Genomic DNA, 20,497 nt, shown 5'->3' on the forward strand with positions numbered 1-20,497 from the left:
CATTTGCCCCCCTCCCGAGTTTGAGATTTATATAATTTTATCAATAGCATAGTAGTAAATCAGTGAAAAACGCGAAATTTTACCTATATCATGGGGTCTTGGCCCCCCAAGCCAAATCTGAAATGGCGCTACTGCCCGAACCCCTCCCGGGCCCGAAGTGATACATTCTTTGTAGGCCCGAGCACGTGCAGACCTCTAGTGCAGAGGCGTTTCAAGTGGTGGGCGACTGCCCACGGCCTTGCATCTTGAGGGACCTCGCAAAGACCAACGAGCCTAAATCGATTTAGCACTCACTTTTGTCGATGCAACAATAGAAACAAATATGAATTCGGACTTAAAACAGAAAAACAATACGCTTCAAACTAACTTTTCATCTATTCGTATATATTAGATCGCTAGCATACGCGAGTTTATTTTAAAATTGCAATAATGATTGTGTATAAGTCTTTATCGTTGAGATGAATTGTTTTCGATAAATTTTATTATAATTAGCAATTTTTAAAAAAGGGGCCAGGAAGGACTCGTAAACCTTATTCGCCTTCTGTGCAGATGGTATGATAAAAATCAATACTGGATAATGAAAGTGTAACTGTAAAGGCTAATATGGAACAGAGAAACAAAAGAGAACTTCTTCAGAAGGGAATTGGGAGGGGAGGGGATGAGAGTACAATGCTGTGACACTTAAAATGCGTCTTGATTTGTATACTTCAACAAACTTTTCTTATTAGATTACGCAATTTCTAGTTTCTTACTCCGATTATTCAAAGTATTCAAATGTTCTCGGAGGGAGTGACCGCCCCTCCCTTTAATCCGTCCGTGGTGTCATTCAGTTTGGCTTTTCGCTACTAATTCAAAGTGCTTTCCGAAACAAGTTGTCTTCTTGTGACAGCAGGGGGTGGAAGAAACAAACAAACCGTGAAAGGAAGAAAGAAGAGGTTTTGGGCTCTCCCAGTCCAGATCATTCTAACCACTGAGAAGTGAGAATCACAACGTGATTTTTCTGGTAAGAGCGTCCTTTTAAAAGCAGCTAACAAGCAAACAAATGGTCAGCCTTCTCCCCTCTGAAGCATATTTTTTATTGTCTGTTGCCAAACTTACTGAAGAATATATTGCAATTAATCTAACGCATGTAACGTAAATTGGAGACCGTGGTTGGGTTTATATGGGTCTTGTGTATTTGTATTAAAAATTTCAAGTTATTACCTGCAGTACTTTGTTAGAAATTACCATATTAAATTTTACATGTTATCAAATGGAGAGTTAGAAACCTAAGCGGAGATGGTAGAAGATCCCCTTAAATGGCGGTCATTTGTTTAAGCGCATGAGTAACAGACCGAAATTCAATCACAAATTTCGACTAGTTAGAATCAACACGAGCGTAAGGAATTGTTTTCCGTAATTAACAGCTCTGAAGTATTTTAAAGCACAAAAAAGTAAGTGGAAATTTCCATTGTCCATAGGAGCAAATCTGCTTAGTTGAAACAAGATAAGGATACGCACGTCTCATATGATACGCCTAAGCATGGCAATTCTTAGCCCGGCTATGCAATACGAGATAAATCCTAGGAAATATTTTTAGGAGTTATCTTCGGCGAAATGTTGTGACTTATCTCGTAGAAAATTCTACCCTTTTGTGCCATACACCTTAAGATTTTTCCTGTCTGAGCAAATAACGTTTCTCAATATCATTAAATAGTTCTATTTAATGAAAGTTCACACGTGGTGAGTTCCTATGCTATCTACACTGCACTAAAAAGCATAAAAATCAGAAGTTTACTTTCGATGCACCAAAGTTTAGAAGATTTACAAGTAAAATTCAATGCTTTGTATGAAAATACATATTTATAAAGAACAAAATTTTGCAAGCAATAGATTTTTTAAAAAAAACGTAGTACACCTTTATTTTATATTTACAAGTGTATGGTTACTATGTATAATCATTACAAGTGTATACGAAGGATAGAATAAGTGAGTGCCTACGAAAGATGACCGAAAGTTGCTATTTTCAATTACCGGTGTATTTCTGCACAGCGTACAGAAGCTGTATTTTATGCTTACAAGTGGAGACCTACTAGCATGATACCGTGATAAGTGCTGTTTAAACACGTATCATTGCCAAAACCAACTCGTTTTTACTACCTTCATTCACGCGCTTTCTTCCTTCGCACGAATCCCTCCTCTAACGCTCGGGCCGACAGCTTCGCCCTGCTCTTACTCGATTATATATGCTTCCTGCTATTTGTGGCCACCTAGCAAAGGTTGGTTAGTGTTTTTGCACTATAGTGGTTTACACTAGTCATCCCGACGCCGTATTTATACGCAATTCATAAAATAATTGTAGTTTTTCAACAATTGTTATTGATGGTGCCCTTCAATTTTATCTACGCCATGTGAGATATTTTCATGTCGCTTAGCGCAAATCATTTACGAAATAAAAAGAAGGAAATTAGTAAAAAATTATAATTTTTCAACAATTATTTCGAAAAATAAATAACTCAAAAATAAACCTGCACGATCAGAAGATAAGAGTAGAAGGACCTGCTTTAGTCCCCGTGTGAAAATTTTTGCCCAGGAAATATTCCCTGGCCGCTGGCTGTTTAGTTGCTAGGTGGGAATAATGTATTATGATTATGTCCACCTCTTAGGCGCCTGTCAGAATATGCATAAACAAGACGAAACATAATTTTTCCTCTTCTTCTCGTGGAAATTGGTAATGGCTATGTGCAATGGAATTTTCCAGGTCTTGAGTGAAGAGGTATTGGGTTTCACGTGAAAGATGTTATTGAAGAACTGATGATGATGCCCAGATAAATCGATTTGTTCTTAGTTGCTAAGGGAGATATAGCATTTAATAATTTTCTTGAAGACGTAGGATGATAATTCATATATCCAAGTGCGCCATAGGCATTGAAGCTGGCCTTGGGTTCCACGTGAAAGTTGTTATTTGAAGAATTGCATCATCGAACTTTAGGATACTGTAATATATGATGATGACATTATTGATTATTATTTTGAAGACGTGATGAAATTTCTTCGAAACACGTCCCCATAGGGAAAAGTTAATGATGTTATGCCCACTTTTCAAAGTCACTTTTACAGGAAGCACGGCACCGGATTATCTCGTGTTTATTTGAAGACGTAGGATGAGAATTCGTATACTAAAATCGAACATTTTGAAGACGTAATTGGCACGGAACATGGCCTTCAACTAACACGAAAAATTGACTGTGGACAAGGGGATGTCTATCCATCATCAGAGGCTTCAGAATCTCCATAAGGTAACATGTAAAATTTAATTCATAAATATTTTACAAAATACTGCACTTAGAAAATTGCAATTTTCTATATGAATACCAAAGAGCAATACAAAGGATATGGTTATCTCAATTTTAAATTTAATGACTTAGATTAATTGTAATAATTACTTCCGTAATTAGGTCATCACTATTGCAGGTAAAGGATCAAAAGACCACTTTCATACTTCATAAATTACTACGTGTGACATTCTTTGAAGAACACATGCTAGAGAGGAATGTATTGTGGCAATTTGAGGAGCGAAACTCGTGTCTGTCACCTTCATTTTCATTATCATTTACGCCTTGAGCAGCCTTCCTTCCCACCCCTACCCCATTTACCGACTGAACTCCTACAACTTTTCGACTGCAACTATCTAAATTTGCTTTTTCGGCGGAGCCTGCTGTGACTCACGTTCTACAAAATACTTCATAGAACAAAGATAATGATCTTTAAAACCTCAGTATCGAACATGTGTTTCCGATTGCTTTTCTACATCTTTTGTTGCTTCACGCGGACGGATTCTCCTTCGAACTGCTTTCACTTCTGCCACTGACACTATAAAACGAAAGAAAGCCTAAATGTTTCTTATTTGTCTATTTGTTTTGTGGTCTGGATGGATAGGTTGCTTTTAGTTTTATAATTATTCATCACAGAAAACACACAGTATAATGTTTCTGTGGTTAGAACGATATAATTGTATGCAGGGGTGGCAAAAACAAAGTTTTCCTTTTTTGACTAACTAGTTTGGTTTACCAAAACTCCTTTATATATATATATATATATATATATATATATATATATATATATACATATATATAATACCCGTGTATGCATGTCTGTCCGTGTGTGACAAAAAAAAAACAACTAAAGAACCACTTCTTGGATCATCACAAACTTTGGTCAAAATATAAAGTCAAGAGTTAGGAATTGACTTTGTTGTTAAAACCATCTACTCAAACCGGAAGTGGATTAAATAAGCCATTTCCGATTTGATCATTGGTCACCATAAATCATAAACGGTAATATGTAGTAAGATCCGGTTTTCTGCTTCGTAAGAACACATTTAATCTCTATTATTAAATCTCTACTAAAACCGAAAATGGTTCAACTATAATTTCTGCTTTCAATAAATATTGTTCTACATATATCAAAAACGGTAAAAAAAAAAAAAAAAAAAAAAATTAGATGAAAGTGGTTTCCTCCAATCGAACAGCTCTCAAGTGTACCTTTCATCTTCTCTTTTCATCATCAATTGAAACCTGAAGTCGTAGAAATTGACAACTTCCGGTTTCAATAGTGATCTCCATAGAACAGGAATGGTAAAAGCGAGAAGTGGTTTTTTGCTTTCTGTCAGTAAGTACGCCAGAAATTTTTACTTGGGGGGGTGTTCAAAATAAAAGGGGGTGTGTGCTCTCAGAATGGTGATATAATTTTTAAACAAACTCAAACAAGAAAACAGTATATTTTGTTACGCAACTATTGCAATACTACTACTACTATTACTACTACTACTACTTCTACTACTACTACTACTACTACTACTAATAATAATAATAATAATAATAATAATAATAATAATAATAATATCAGTGGTAGGTTCAATAAAGTAAGTTCACACATTTGAGCATTTATTATTATTATTATTAAACTAAGTAATATAGTGAAATCTCTCAAAACGGACATCGGTGAAACCGATTATTTGTCCGTAAATGAGAGGTGTCCCTAAAAGGAAGGGTTCTCTCTCATAACACACATATTTATGGCAAGGAAGAATAAGAAAGTTTGTCCTCTTACGAAGATGTCCACTATTGAGAGATGCCCGTTAAGAGAGGTTTCACTGTATTAGGAATTAACCTCCACTACTTTACCCAGTAATTACATGTGAATTGATTACATACGAATTATTGTACTCTAATTACTTTGCAAAATTCTGCTATTATTTCAATTTATTCACCCCAGCAAGTTTTAGTGGGTAATTTTTTTTTAAATATTAATTGGGGAAAAATTCACTTGTCCCATGCTGAAATCACATTCGTTTAGTGTACATAGTTCCAATTTCATAATTTTAATATTCTAACCCTGTTGTTAACATTAATTGTTGTCATATTATTTGTTCTCTTAATCTACGTTCCTACCCCATCCTGGCTACGTTATTGGCTCTGAATATCTTTCATAAGAAAATTATTCATTGATTTAGTTGTTTTCCAGAAATCCAGTTTTTCAATTTGCAAATATTTTCTATCTTTCTGTTTTGTCTTCTTTAATATACCCTAATTTTAATAATCCCAGGGCTCATAGTCGTCTGATCTCTTGTAAATAGTTGAAAAGTGACCAAAAATGGCCAAAAGCACACGAAAAAGTGACCAAAATCTCATCATGCCCCTTTTTTCCTTTGTCAATTTCTCCATCGCCTCTTTCTTTGTTTGTTCTTTTGTTTCTTCTTTACTTCTTTTTGAGCTTCCTCCTTTCTTAGGTTTTCAAAGTATGCTTTGTAGTTACTGTACGCAGACTTAGCAGATGTAAAAAGCTTCTGAGTAAGTAAAACCAGTTCTGGCCTATTTCCGATTTTCTTCATCCGAGACATTATATTTAACTTCGCATTAAGAGTTCTCAAAAACGTGAAATATTCAAATTCATCACCTATTCTTAAGAAGAACATACAGGAAGCATAACACAAGACGAATATGATGAACCACACAACATTGAACGGAGCGTTAACTATTACGAGAGAAAAGTAAAAGATTATTATGATAGAAGAAAGAATAGACACAGAAAAGTTCTCAACCCCACCTTGAGAGCTTAAGCATCCACCAACCTTCCACTGTGCTTTAGGAAGAATAAAAGCTGAAGTGAGAATAAAGCTGACTATTTCACATGTGGCAGCAAGTACTGAAGCTTTCAGAAGAGTAATGAGTAACAAGTTTCTGCCTTTTTCCATTTGTTTTTATATTTTTCTTAAAAAACTGCCAATGCAAAACATAAATCACACGAAAAAGTCACTTTACCTCTAAAAAAGTTAATTTTAGTGACAAATTTGAAAAGAAAAAAGGAACTTTTAGTGACCAACTTGAAAAAACGTAAATTTTAGTTTAAAAATGGCTCGCCATGAGCCCTGTTCCACTCAGTGAATTTACATGAATAAAAATATACTTTACAAAAATTAAGCTAGCGCCAAATGCGTTCCTGCATAACACTAGATTCAGTCTAAAAAATATATAATTCTTACTTCGATCGATCTCTTCATTTCTAAAAACCCTTCTACACCCTTCTAACGTCCGTCCGTTGATACACCACTTGCAGAGCAGGCTCGAAACCAGCCATAGAGCTTTGGGGGTCAATGAATATGTTAGGAGGGGCTAGTCATTAAAAATTCTCTTACAAATATCTAAATTGTGCATTTTGTATTGAGGTCTGGAGGGGACATGAAAAATTTAGGGAGGGCTAGGCCCTCCTTAGCCCCCTCTGGTTGCGAGCCTGTTGCAGAGTACCACTTACCAACTAAATTTGGTATAGGCTTATTACTATATTGTCACATTTTTCCTTATTGAGGAAGAAGTAGGTGAATGACCGCTCAAGACGTTGCCAATTTCAGTCATCTGCATCTGTCCATCAATGTCTTTTCTCGGAAACGACCGCGGAGCCCAGGAGGGTAGGTATCAGCGGTCTGTTTTGTCAATTGTTTCGATGAAACACCCCCCGAAACAATGATGTCATGTGGCTTCGTATTTTGAAGTGAAATAAATAAATAAGAATATTGCCTTCTTTCCTAAACGCTAAACCTTTTTTAACTTGATGTAATAAATAACCTATATGATACTGATTGATACAATTGGATTCGGGGGAGTATTCGTTTTCCATCCAGGGATGTGTGTAAAGATATTTGGAGGGGTGTTAGGGGGGTGTAGATTACTCCCTGCTTTCTATTCAGCATTTTGAAAATAACTACTATTTTCTGTCTTATGCCTCTATTCATACCAAAAGAGGTTGATATCAACTACTTCCGGTTTTAATGTTGATGACTGTACAATAAAAACTGCAACAGATAACAACAAGTGATTTTCTGCAATCAATTAGGCGTCGGAAGAATATATTTCGTCTCTAGTCTAATATCTCTACTAAAACCTGAAATGGTAGAAATCTACTACAAGTTAAGTTTCAATATTAGTTGTGAAAATATCATAAGTCGAAACCAAACTCCTTTGCGTATGTACACGTGGCACTGCTACTTATTTTGGAACAATTTTCTTTATTTTGTGGCCTCTATTTTTTAAACAATAAAGTAAGCCAAACTCGAGGTCATACGTAAACTACTTTACAAATGATTTATCAGTAGAGCACAAATTATTTACTAGTCTGCCCATTCACCACTGTTCAAGATTGAATAAGCCAAACTAAGTAGCGAGTCTGAACAAGGGATTGAGTTAGGGAAGCTAATATATATAAGATTATTTGCATGAATTAAACCGACTTTAGATTTGTAATAAAGGATAAGAAATCTTAAACATCTGAGAGGTTATTTGGTTCATACAGTTACAGTTTAGAAATTGATAAGAGAAAAAGATAGATTGGGTTAGAGCCTAAGTTAGGATAAAGTGGGAAGTATAAAACCTTCCATCATGCTATTTTATGACAGTCAATTAGGTTACATTATCTCCAATAAAATTCGTAAGCCTGAAAGTCTTGATTCTGACAAGTAAACCTTACGTTTGGGTGAATCGAGTTGCTGACTGACACATATGAGAAAGTAGTACTAAACGTGGTTAGTATTTCAGTGAAGTTGTAGGTGCGAAGCTCCAGGGGTTTAGGAGATACAGCTACCAGAACATCATATGGAAGTACAGAATAGTCTTCATACAGTTGGAGGTAAAAGCTCTGTAAGACCTCTTGTAACGACAAAAGGTGAATAACAAATATATGGGTACATATTAGGACTAGGGGGAAGTCATATAGTAAGGGTATACCTGACGGCGGCCATCTTGAAATCCGTCATTTTGAATTAAGGTTAAGTTTTTAAAATAGGAATAGGGTCATGTGATACATGATTTACACGCAATTGGTAAAAAGATACAGGGAAATTAAATATTATTGCAGCATATGTATCAGTCCTTTACCCCACCTTGTAAATTTTGTGTTAATGATAATAATTAAAGAAAAAGCAGGTGGATAAATATTAGGTCTATGGTTAGAGTTGCCTTGATGGCGGCCATGTTCAAATCCGCCATTTTGAATCAGACAATAGTTTTAAACAAAACGCATAACATTGACACCTTATTAATAGCAAATTTTACCATAAATCCAACGGTATAATCATCTTTGCTTTATCATTAACCAACATTTGTTATCGCATAAACAAGTTGCTAATTTAAGGAAAAATGACCAAAGTGGAATTGTGTCATAATTGAACTTGGGTCTTTCTTCCAGAAGAGTCCTCAATTAGTACAATCAATATGTAGTTCAGAAAAGAGTGCATGACTTGCACAAATGCTCTGCTCACAGTGAGCACACCTGACAAAGGCAATCGAGTTACACTTGACACATTTGTCGTTAACAATTCCGTCAAAGCAGTAGTCGTAAGGAGCGATCCATTTAATTTTGTGCTGGTTAATGATAAAGCAAAAATGTGTGGTAGTCCCCTCCCACAGAACTCTGCAGGTGACGTCACACAAAGGGTTAGCAACACTGATGTCCAGTCGGCGAGCCTACGAAGCGGACATACTCGGAAGGCAGCGAGAGAGGCTCGTCCACTTCGAACTCGACGGTTGCTGGAGCAGGCAGGAGCAAGTAGTGAGCTCCTAATCAAGAAAGAAGAATAGGACGTTTGCTGGAGCAGGCAGTGAGCAAGTAGTGAGCTCCTAATCAAGAAAGAAGAATAAGACGGTTGCTGGACGGCAGACTAAACTTCATAAGTATCCTACTATATCTGAACAGTGGACAAATATTTAGTTAAATACTTTGAAATATAAACATTTTAAATTGTATATTTAAATTTTTGAGGCCATCAGCCTAATAAAAATTGTTGTTTATATTCAATTGTTTTCGTCCATCCACCTGCTTGAATCGCATGCCTTTAGCTGTAGCTTTTCTTACATGTGTTTTACCTGCGTTTTAAGTAAGTAGTTAGGAAGCGTATTCCTGCTGTTAGCTGCCTTGGCCGACAACGGTGAAATTTTCACTTGTTGTGAGGGTTTGTGGGTCCCCGGATCATTTAATGTGAATATCTCTTCAAAATTATTTTAATTAAGTGAGCCGGCGACCACAAATGGTTATACCGTTGGAGTTATGGCTATTAATAAGGTGTCACTGTTATGCGTTTTGTTTAAAACTATTGTCTGATTCAAAATGGCGGATTTGAACATGGCCGCCGTCAAGGCAACTCTTACCATAGACCTAATATTTATACACCTGCTTTTTATTTAATTATTATCATTAACACAAAATTTACAAGGTGGGGTAAAGGTCTAATACATATGCTGCAATAATATTTAATTTCCCTGTATCTTTTTAGCAATTGCGCGTAAATCAAAATTAACGTCACCATTGTTCTTCTGATTAAATTTGCGCCTTAAATCATGTATCACATGACCCTATTCCTATTTGAAAAACTTAAACTTAATTCAAAATGACGGAATTCAAGATGGCCGCCGTCAGGTATACCCTGACTATATGACTTCCCCTAGTCCTAATATGTACCCATATATTTGTTATTCACCTTTTATCGTTACAAGAGGACTTACAGAGCTTTTACCTCCAACTGTATGAAGACTATTCTGTACTTCCATGTTATGTTCTGGTAGCTGTATCTCCTAAACCCCTGGAGCTTCGCACCTACAACTTCACTGAAATACTGATCACATTTAGTACTACTTTCTCATGTGTGTCTCAGTCAGCAACTCGATTCACCCAAACGTAAGGTTTACTTGTGAGTGAAAAGAGGTAGTTAACCTTTGAGCTCGAGTTAGACCAGTTTGCGATCACTTCTTGTGATTGAGACCGAGCTCAGTCGAATTAGCACCCCCAAATTGCAGTTATTCATTAAAAAAAGAAAGGGCCATGGGTACAATACATTTAATTTATTAAGATCACATATGAATAGAAATATTTTTTTTTGTTTTAGCCCGTTCATATGTAACAGTGGGGTTATGAATTAGAGGAACTTAAGTTTAAAATAGGTTACAAACCACTACTCGGCTGTAGCTGGGCTCAAACCTGGGATCCCCCTGATTACAAAAGTGGGATCCCCCTGATACAATTCTACAGACTCATCCACGGAGAACACCTGATATATTGTAGTGATCTTGCATGTACTGAGTAGGATAGACTGCATATCTCTCGAAAAGTGTTGTCAACCCCTATGATAAAATGATCTGTTTTAGGGATTTTATCCTATTTTGTGTCGGATATTTTATACACTTTTATGCTATTTTGGGCGCATTTTATACCCATTTATGGCGATTTTATATTATTTTATGGTAATTTTCTATTGTTTCTCGAGAATTTTATAACATTTCACCACATTTATAGGGATTTTCAGTGTTGCTAACTAAATGAAATTGTTAGAAAACATTTTTGTTGATATACTTTGATATTAACTCCTTAATTATTTTAATTGAACAGAATATTATATCTTATGATGTTATATGTGAAAGAGATGGATTCACTTTTCTTTTGTTAAAGCATTCAAAGCATTGGGTATCACGTGTGAATTTTGAATTGGAAATAGTGAGACCTTTAGAGAGTCTTATGTGGAGCGGTGTTGTGAGAAGTTAATTTATGACCTTAAAGTTATGTTTCAGCAGGTAGACTTGACTGATGAAGAATAGAAAAGATTATTTACATTTCTCTCTTATTGTAATTTGTTGCGCTGCTGCTGAAGGATGGCTTTTGTTTACAATAGCTCTTGTCCTTGAATATACACACGTGTACGTTTTGGAATTTTTGATAACAGGGCGGTGTTCTTTGTATTGTTGACACGAAAGACATTGGAATGATTAATGAACTGGGTGCACGTACGCAGGGGTTGAATGTTTTGATTATATTCAAGAAGTAGGTGGAATGATTACGTGACTGGACACATTGGAAAAAATTCACGAATTTCCGAGAATAGGGTGGCGTTCTTTGATGACAAAAAGTAGTTTGGGAACACAGATGATGATTAGTGTATGGAGTTTTATGTATTTGTGTTCGAGAAGTTACTGTGTTTTTGTTTTGCAGTTGTTGTTTGAAGAAATAAGTAAAATATTTAAATAATTGTAGACAAAGCAAGTATATAGAGTGAGTGGGGATTGCACCTAAGTGCTAGTTGGAAGAACAACGTGTCCTTGTTGTGTTGTAGTATTGGTTATTGATATTTTATTGATAGCTGAATAAAATATGCATATTATTTCTAAAGAACATATTGACAGAATAGAAGGAGAAAATCTAATCAATCGTATTAATTTGTATTCATTTATGTTTTTAATTTGCATAAATTATAAGCACTTTTTGGTTCTTAGGAGATAGAAAAATATACCAATGTAAGAGAGAGTTATTTCTGTTGTAGCTTGTTTGAGCTTCGAAGCAGGAGGTGGAGTTTGTTAACTTGTATAGAAAGACTCCAGGAAATGAAAAACGAGTAGCGGATAATGGTTTTAGAACTTTTTATTCCGCTCTGAATCTTGTAGGAACCAATAATAAAAGGATAGAGGAGGGATTAGGTAAGAACGAGGAACGAATGATAATTTGATTCCCATTTCTTGAAGGAGGTCCTTCACGGGTAAGAGAACCCTTTTTAATTGGCCTGTCCCCTGTCAACCAGCATGTTTTATGACCTTGCTACCTGAGGTTAGGGAAGATCGACCCTTCTTTAAGCCACATTGCCACGTCAAATGAATCTTATAGCTGTCATAAAAAAAAACTTTCTATCCGATCTTTCTATTCACTCTTTACATGTTACAACTTCTTGAAGACAAGAAAGGTTTCTCCACTCATGCAGCACTGCACTCTAGTGAATCTCCTCATTAAAGACGTGTATTTTGGCGCACTTCCCCTCCCTGTCCAAAAGAATCCGTTGTTTCGGAAGCGGCGAAGCTGGTTTTTCTTTGGTCAGCGGGAGGGCAAAAGCAGGTAGCAAACAAGACGTCACAGAAAGTTGAGCATCGTTCAACTTCTTGCAAGATGGAAACATGTTTTATGACCCTTTCAAGACTATGTGTACATGGTGAAATATGGTAGGGTTTCATGTTTTTTATGACAGCTACAAGTTCTTCTAACGTGGCAACCCCCTTTTACCTGAGTTTAGTTTATTGCAGAGGAAACAAAGTCTTTACCTGAGGTGAGTATTCCTTCTTCCTTTTGCAGGTAGGCTTCAAAAAAGATTTCTTTAACATATCTTGCATAAATTGATTTATTTTTTAATAATTAGATTAATGAATTAATTATTCAAGAATATTGATTAATTCGTAATGAAAGGGATAGAAAGAATGATTTTTCGTGTTTAACATTTATTTTAGAGGTATATCATGATATGGATACTATAGAGTAGTATTTGTACACACATATATCGGATTTTGTGGGAGGAAACGGACGCAGCTCTAAGAATGTATCTTATGCATTTGTATGGTGTTTTCAGTGGATAATACGAGATTTTAGCATACAGTATAATCCTATCATTTAAGTTTTTATGTATAATCGTGTACGATAATCAGTTCAATCACAAATTAGATGTGTATACGAGTACTTTTTCTTAGTGGACGTATTTATGCATGTTCTTATTGATATGTGGACAGGAATATATGTACCATGTTGCATGCATATTGTCTTCCGTATGCGTCTAATTGTTTTAACCTTGTCATGAATGTAATGCTGGGTTGCATAACCTCTTCTTATGGTTGTAATTTTGAGTTGCATAACCGTAAGTGGGGTGGTGACACTTGGCCGCGTTTTATCACCTGCGCATACGCAAACTGATCCGGTTCATTTTCCAGTTCCGATTCTGATTCCTACTCCGACTCATGTTCCAGTACCAGTTCCGGTTTCTCCCGGAGCAGACTACGCAATGAGTACAGTTTTACGCTTATGAACACCATCGGAAGACGCATGTGCAGAAACATTACAGTTCGAATTACACACAACAGCAAGACTATGAACATAGTAGAAAGACCATGATACTGCCGGTAGCGTTTTTTCAAACATTAACCGGAACAGACTACTCAACGGGTATCCTTTAACGACTATAACCTAGTGTAGATATTACACAAGCATGAACACCACCGGACCACGCATGCGCAGAAACATTACAGCTCGACTTACACACAACAGCAAGACTATCAACATAGTAGAACGACCATGACACTGCCGGTAGTGTTTTTTCAATCATTATAACATCAGTGATGTACTCGTTCTCTTCTACGAGCAGATTTTTTATGTGAAAAAAGACTATGGCAACATTGTAGAGCAGAGACTAAAAATAACAACCGCATGTAACAATATAGTATAAGTCCGGTTATTCACACACCACACACACACACATGATTTTAGGAGAAGTTAATCCCGCTCCAGTTGCAAAAATCACACACACACACCTTGCTGTTCATGCGCAGTAAAATTAAATTTCCAATTTAGTAGAAATTACACGCATGCGCAGAACACACCACCACCAGCAGTAGACTACAACATAGAAATTTATGACCACAGACTAAAAAGACTACAACATACGACTATGAACACATATTCCAAATTCTATTGAACATAGTAGAAATTACACGCAATTTAGAAAGGCTGGTGTTTCTATAGCCTTTTAAGAAAACTGTTTCCGTCCCCTAAAACACATAAATTTTGCTGTGAACATAGTAGAGCAGTGGTTCGCTCCCCGCTTGCATGCGGTCTCCTTTAGCTTATCCGGTATAACATTCCAACTCTCTTTTTCTCTGTCACACACACACATACTCACACACTAGGTTCATGGAACACTTGGTGACGCATGGGCAAACTGTTCCGATTCCGGTTCCAACTCTTGTTTCAGTTCGAATACACTACACAGGAGAAGCTGCAGCCGACTACGAACATAGCAGACATTTTAAGAATACACAAGAAATGTTACGACACAGCAACAACATACTACGCAACAATATTCCAACTCCATGTCTAGAAAAGCTATGACAACTTTCAGAAACGAAGAAGCGTCTACTCGTTCACTCTTTTACTATTACGCGTTCACTCTTTTACGACGAAAATAGTAAAGCAGAGATTAAAACACACAAACACAAACATATGGTTTATGGGGCTCTTGGTAGCGTATGCCCAATAAAATTACAGTTCCAATTTCGGTTTCAGTTTAGTAGAAATAACACGCATGCGCAGACACATTACAGTTACGGTTGTTGTTTTTTTAATTCCGACTCCGGTCCTAACCGCTGTTCCAATTGCACACAACAAGCAGATTACGAACGTAGCAGAGCGAGTGTGCTTTTGTGACCCTTTACAACTACGTTTTTTAACCGTTATGAAAGACTGTGACCTTCAATAACATACAAAGTCTACCCCTTTTACTCGTTCACTCTTTTACGACGAAAATAGTGAAGCCGAGATCAACACACACACACACACAGTTTACGGAGCACTTGATGGCGCATGCGCAGTGAAATTAGTACGAATTTAGTATTAATTACACGCATGCGCAGAAAAAGTACAGTTCCGATTCCGACTCCTGTTCCAGTTTTAATCGTTTTAGCCCAAAGTGTCATATATTTCACAAATAGTGAATATACCAATATCTTATTTTAAAGCAAGTGTTTACAGTGAAATGAGAATATTGATTCTTACAGTGTTAAAAAAAAGATGCTTTCACTTAAGTGCTCTGATTGTGTTTCGTGATCTATAACCCCAACTGATAAAGAAACTGGAGCTTACGCCATCTGGAACTCTTACCGCAGAAGAAAGAAGATATCTGGATATGATATTTTCAGGCATCACTCATGGAATTTGGAATCAGCTGATAATCACCCATTTGGATCATCTTTAACAGTGTTTTAAACTAAGAAACTGAATATGGTCCTAGTAATTTATAGTGAAAAACCCATACCATCTGAATTATTCTCTTCGATTAGTGCTTACCAAAAGCAGCATTGCCAGTATTTTCCCCATAATCATCCACCTTCAGTGAATCTAGAGTAGTGTTGGAAACTTCGTATTTTGAAAAAGGAACAAAAATTCTCCATACTCAGTGTTCTAACACACATTTGGATTCTCAACATATTACTTTGCTTACTTGCAATGTCAAAAAAGGTACTTTCGAGCAGTCGACTAACAGCCGGAAAGGCGCATAAAATACGCCGGCGCCGGCGCTGGAAAGTAGTCTTTTCGACCAGTCCGCAAACAGCAGAAAAGGTGCGTAGCAATGCAATGAAAATCATGGCGGATTCCCACCAGTAATTTTGCAGCCGGTACATACGCAGTACATTTCTACAACTCACAGTACAATTTAAGTGTCATATAGAGGGAAATTATCTGGGAATGACTTACAAATGCTTGAAAGCGACCTAAAAATAACAAGTAAGCAGCTAATAATGCCCGTTAAGAATAATTCAATTAACACGTTTGTGGCCCTAATGTGAAAAACTTATAACAGTCAGTACATTTTCCCCCTGAAACCACATTTTTCACTATCAGGACCACTAGGAAAAACACTGTTCTATACATACAAAATTTGCTCGTTGCAAACGCTTTCTCCGGAGAAAAGAAGTCGCAGAAATCCGCCGGAATACGGACTTTTCAGGCTGTCGTTTTCCCATCAACTATTTGAAAAAGGATTTTAAATGTCAATTTCAGTATTTATTACCGAGCATGGCCAAAAATCGGCGACTATAAACAAAAAAATAGTCATGGTTTAATTTATCAGATTTACTGTTTCACTAATTGCATGTCAAAAAAAAATCTATGTACTTGGCACGCCACTAGCATTCCCCATTGACAATCTGCTGGCGGGCCGAGAGTCCAAATAAGAAAATACAGAACTGTTTGATTCTTTACATAACCAAACTTGTGCATTTATTGTTATTTGATGCAAAGAGTCTCCAAAATTGTACTAAAAAAGTTGGGAAAAGCATTATTTTTTAAAAGATATTTTCATAATTGTTAACTTTATAATATCACCAGAGAACACGCACCACTGTTCGCGCGCTCTAGCGTGTAAATTGAAGGAAGAAGAAATGTCGCGAAAAGTGATTTTCTAAATTTTTAAATTACAATGGTCCCACTCCCTCTGGAAAATGAGATTTAAGTAAAACTTAATGAATTAAAAATTATAAATAAAAATATTGTAATAAAATATATGTGGTGGCGGAGAGATTCAAACCGGACCTCTCACTCATCGCGCTGACGTTTTTCGCCTGGAGTACGGATTTCTACTTGGAAATAGCGTTCTGTTGATTGTATCATAGGGGTGCAGCCTGTATACCGCTTCGCTTTATTAAGTATTTTTGCCATAATAAAACGTTGCGGGTCACTTTTTCACTCTATTATGCAACAACTATTGACAAAAAGACAAAATCGAGTTATCACCTCTAGCATTAAGCCAGAGCTCTTAATCTAAATATTATTCAAACTAACCTAACTTAAATTTAGGGAATTACTGTTGTATACCAATTTGAAAATCGAAAAAAATGTACCAAAACGTACTCCAATCGGTTGTATTTGGTTGGAGTATATTAAGTTGCGTTCGATTTTCTACAGTTCAGAAACACAAACCAAACTGTGCTACTTGGCCACAAAAAAGAACGAATGCTATATAACTGAGTCAGGGCAGGGCGACGCCGGTGGCTCCGTGCGATAGCGTGGAGGTGCGTCCGAAGGGAGAAGGTGCGTCAGCGACGGTGAGTATACGCGTAATCGAGGGTAATGAAAACATGTGGGCTTTGGTAATCATACATATTTCAATATCACTTGTTATGGTTTCATACTAGTAACGCTTCAGTTGTAAACATAAAATAAAGCTTTCGTACACTGTGCAGAAATACATTGCCGTTGAGTTAGAAACCACTTACCTTCAAAACTAAGGCTTATAAACTTATGCAATTTCAAGAAGAAAATCATGTACTACAGTTTCTTAACTGTTGCTCGTTATTTTTTTTTAATAAAAATGAAATGAAATCTTTAAGTTTTACGTCCCACGATTATGCCGGTTAGGCTAAAGGAGACAGTGATGATGAGAAATGAATAAAATAGTGAAATGAAGAAAGTGGGAGGAAACTAGATAACTCCGAGAAAACCCAAGAGTACGGTGTTTGTCCACCACAAAGTCCACACGGCGCGAGGTTGGATCGAATCACGGTCCCCAAGCACCACAGGTGAACGCTCTACCACTGAGCCACCACGCCCCCTATTTTTAATAGTTCTATATAACTCACACATGATATGTCATTCCCTTGCCATACACGCACCATTTCCACACTGCCTTTTGCGCCAGTAACATCGTAACAAGTGTACCTCTCCGCGAAATAGTATATCCATCTCCACATACAATGAAGCTTACATCTAAAACAACCACTTTCTTGACTTTTATTATTCCCATTACTTTACTTTCACTCATTCTTCCTCTTTCTTCTGACTTAAACAAATTCTCCAATTGACCCAGTAAATTTCCTAAAATTGGTCTGGCGATACAGCAATTAACTCAAATGTAATACCTTGAGTCGTAGTCTTACCCACTTATTCTTATTGCGTGTCTTGTTCGGGTGTAGAATCAACAACACTCTTTGTCTGAAGCAGTCGCCACACTGCATCGCCATGTGACAAATAAAGAACGCGAACCGAACGTACAGGCAGCGCGACCAGCATTTTCGCCGATCCCAAGAGGTTCATCGGATACATGGCTGAAGTAGCACTCTTATTGACCACGTACCAAGGCACGACCTTCGTAATAACTAGGGCCCGGATAATTATTTAATTACATATTTTTGTAGGGGTTATATTTTTATACCAAATCAGTGTAATAATGCCATTTGTGACCCATAGTTCCTAAAAAAAAAAACTCCCATTTGAAAGTACAAATATTTACATATTTTACACTTATGTACATATAATTACATATTTTACTCATGAGCACATAATTTTACATATTTCTTGATATTTTCATGTTTTATAGGCATTTTTCATACTAAAGCTGTTCAACAATAGACTTTGAAAACAAGAAAACACTCATCTCTCTTTGAATTTAAAGTGGTTGCTTTATTTTTAATTTTTATTATTTATTTATTTATTGTTTCACTGCGTTGCACCCTTTTAAAATAGTATTGAAGCGTAGTTTGGCTGATTGGTAGGGAGAGTTGGACACAACCGTGTTTGATTAGCAATCGCACACTCTCGGTCGCGGTAGTAGCGCTCACATCCTTACGTGAGATTAATAATTCAATCGAATTACTATCGCGACGCTGTTTTACGATTGCCTATCGTGTTGTTGTCGCAAACTCGCCCCACTAAAATTTTCCTTCTTCGAAAAATATTAAATCAGATCTGGAAGTTTGCATTCACGCAATTGGTAACACTGAACTCTTGATTGACAAAAGTGAAGCGCCTGTCGTCACAACGCATGCTGTAGGGAAAATGTGAGCTAGGAGTTCGACAGTGGCTGTTACAGTGAGTGCCTCGTGGCTGGTGATGCTCCCTGAGGAAGGAGATTAAGTGGGCCCTGTGATACACCCTCACTACACTTACACTTTCTGTTCCATTTACACGTACATACATTCCCTTCTTTTTTACACTCTTTCTATTTTCATTTTATACTTCCCACTTTCCTCTACTTTTTTGCCCTGTTCACTTTGGCTTTTCGCCCTCTTTCCCTGTCTGAACTTCTTTCCCGATTTTGACTTTTTCCTGATTTTGACTTTTTTCCCGACTTGTGTCATTTTCCCAATTGTGTCCTGTATTTTATTCTATTTTGCTTTTGAATCATAAATCCTCTGTTTGAGGTACACATTTGACTATTTTGCAATAGTAGCACATATGGATAGTGAGCCGGTGCACCTACCTATTTGACCGGTAATGGTCTACGACAAGACAAGTGTGAGCAATTTTATAGAATATTTAATCCCCTGTGCTGTCAGCAAATTCTGTTTCCAAGATGCCAAAGGACAAAACCCCGTTGTCAATAAGACTTAAGCATTTCACGGAAGAATTTGAGCATTTTTCCACCGATGGAAAAGTGCTTTATTGCCAGGTTTGTGAGAAGGGTGTCTCATGCGCTCAACGTTCCCAAGTTGTCCAACACATATCCACATCACGCCATCAGACCCGAGCTTCAAAACCTAAACCACAAAAGCAAGTTGCTAGTAACTGAATCTCAAGCTCAAAGTAGTCCAGGGCCACTGAAGTCTCAGTTTTCAAGTGATCTGTGCCGTGCTATGGTATGTGCTGATATCCATATTTGGAAACTAAACAATCAGTACTTCGTGAATTTCTGCAACAATACACACACGAAACAGTTCCAGATGAATCTACAATCAGGAAGCATTACGTGCCTGATTTATATGTGGAAACAATGAACTCTATTCGTGTGGAAATCGGTGATGGTCCTATTTGGGCGTCAATTGACGAAACAACTGATGTAGAGGGGCGACATGTTGGTAATGTTGTAATAGGTTTGTTGAAAGATAATGAAGTCAGCAAGCCTATCCTGTTAACTAGTGATTTGTTGCCGCGATGCAACCATCGAGCCATTGCAAAACTCTTTAATGATGCTATGGGACTTTTGTGGCCTGACGGTATCAAGCATAAAAAAGTCTTCCTTCTAGTGAGTGATGCAGCACCGTACATGTGCAAAGCCGCAGAAGCTTTGCAAGTATTGTATCCGAAGGTGTTACATCTAACGTGTCTTGCCCACGCATTTCATCGTGTTGCAGAATTTGTTCGTTCTAGATTTTCTCATGTGAATGCATTAATTTCAAATACAAAGAAGGTATTTTTGAAAGCTCCCAGTAGAGTTGAGAAATTTAAAGAACTGTTCCCTGAACTACCTCTTCCTCCTCAGCCGGCACTAACGAGGTGGGGAAGCTGAATTGATGCTGTGTGTTACTATGCTACGAACTTTGATGCAGTGAAACAAGTGTTACAACATTTTGATTCTGAAGATGCATCTTCCATAGAAATAGCGAAACAAATGTTTGATGACGGGAAGTTAAAGCATGATATTGCCTACATTCAGAGCAATTTTTCGTGGGAGCAGGAAAAT

General features: G+C 37.0%; 1 protein-coding gene across 1 annotated transcript in view; it reads right to left on the reverse strand.

Annotated features, from left to right (window-relative positions):
* Positions 1-18,072, reverse strand: part of LOC145688524 (uncharacterized) — a 562,236-nt gene extending 544,164 nt beyond the window's left edge. The window contains exon 1 of the mRNA XM_081762888.1: positions 17,976-18,072. The gene's annotated coding sequence lies outside the window, so the exon portion shown is untranslated. The remainder of the gene's footprint in view (positions 1-17,975) is intronic.
* Positions 18,073-20,497: the final 2,425 nt, after the last annotated feature.

This window comes from Thermobia domestica, chromosome 6 (assembly GCF_964235325.1).
Source record: "Thermobia domestica chromosome 6, izTheDome1.hap1.1, whole genome shotgun sequence".
Taxonomy (NCBI): Eukaryota; Metazoa; Arthropoda; class Insecta; order Zygentoma; family Lepismatidae; genus Thermobia; species Thermobia domestica.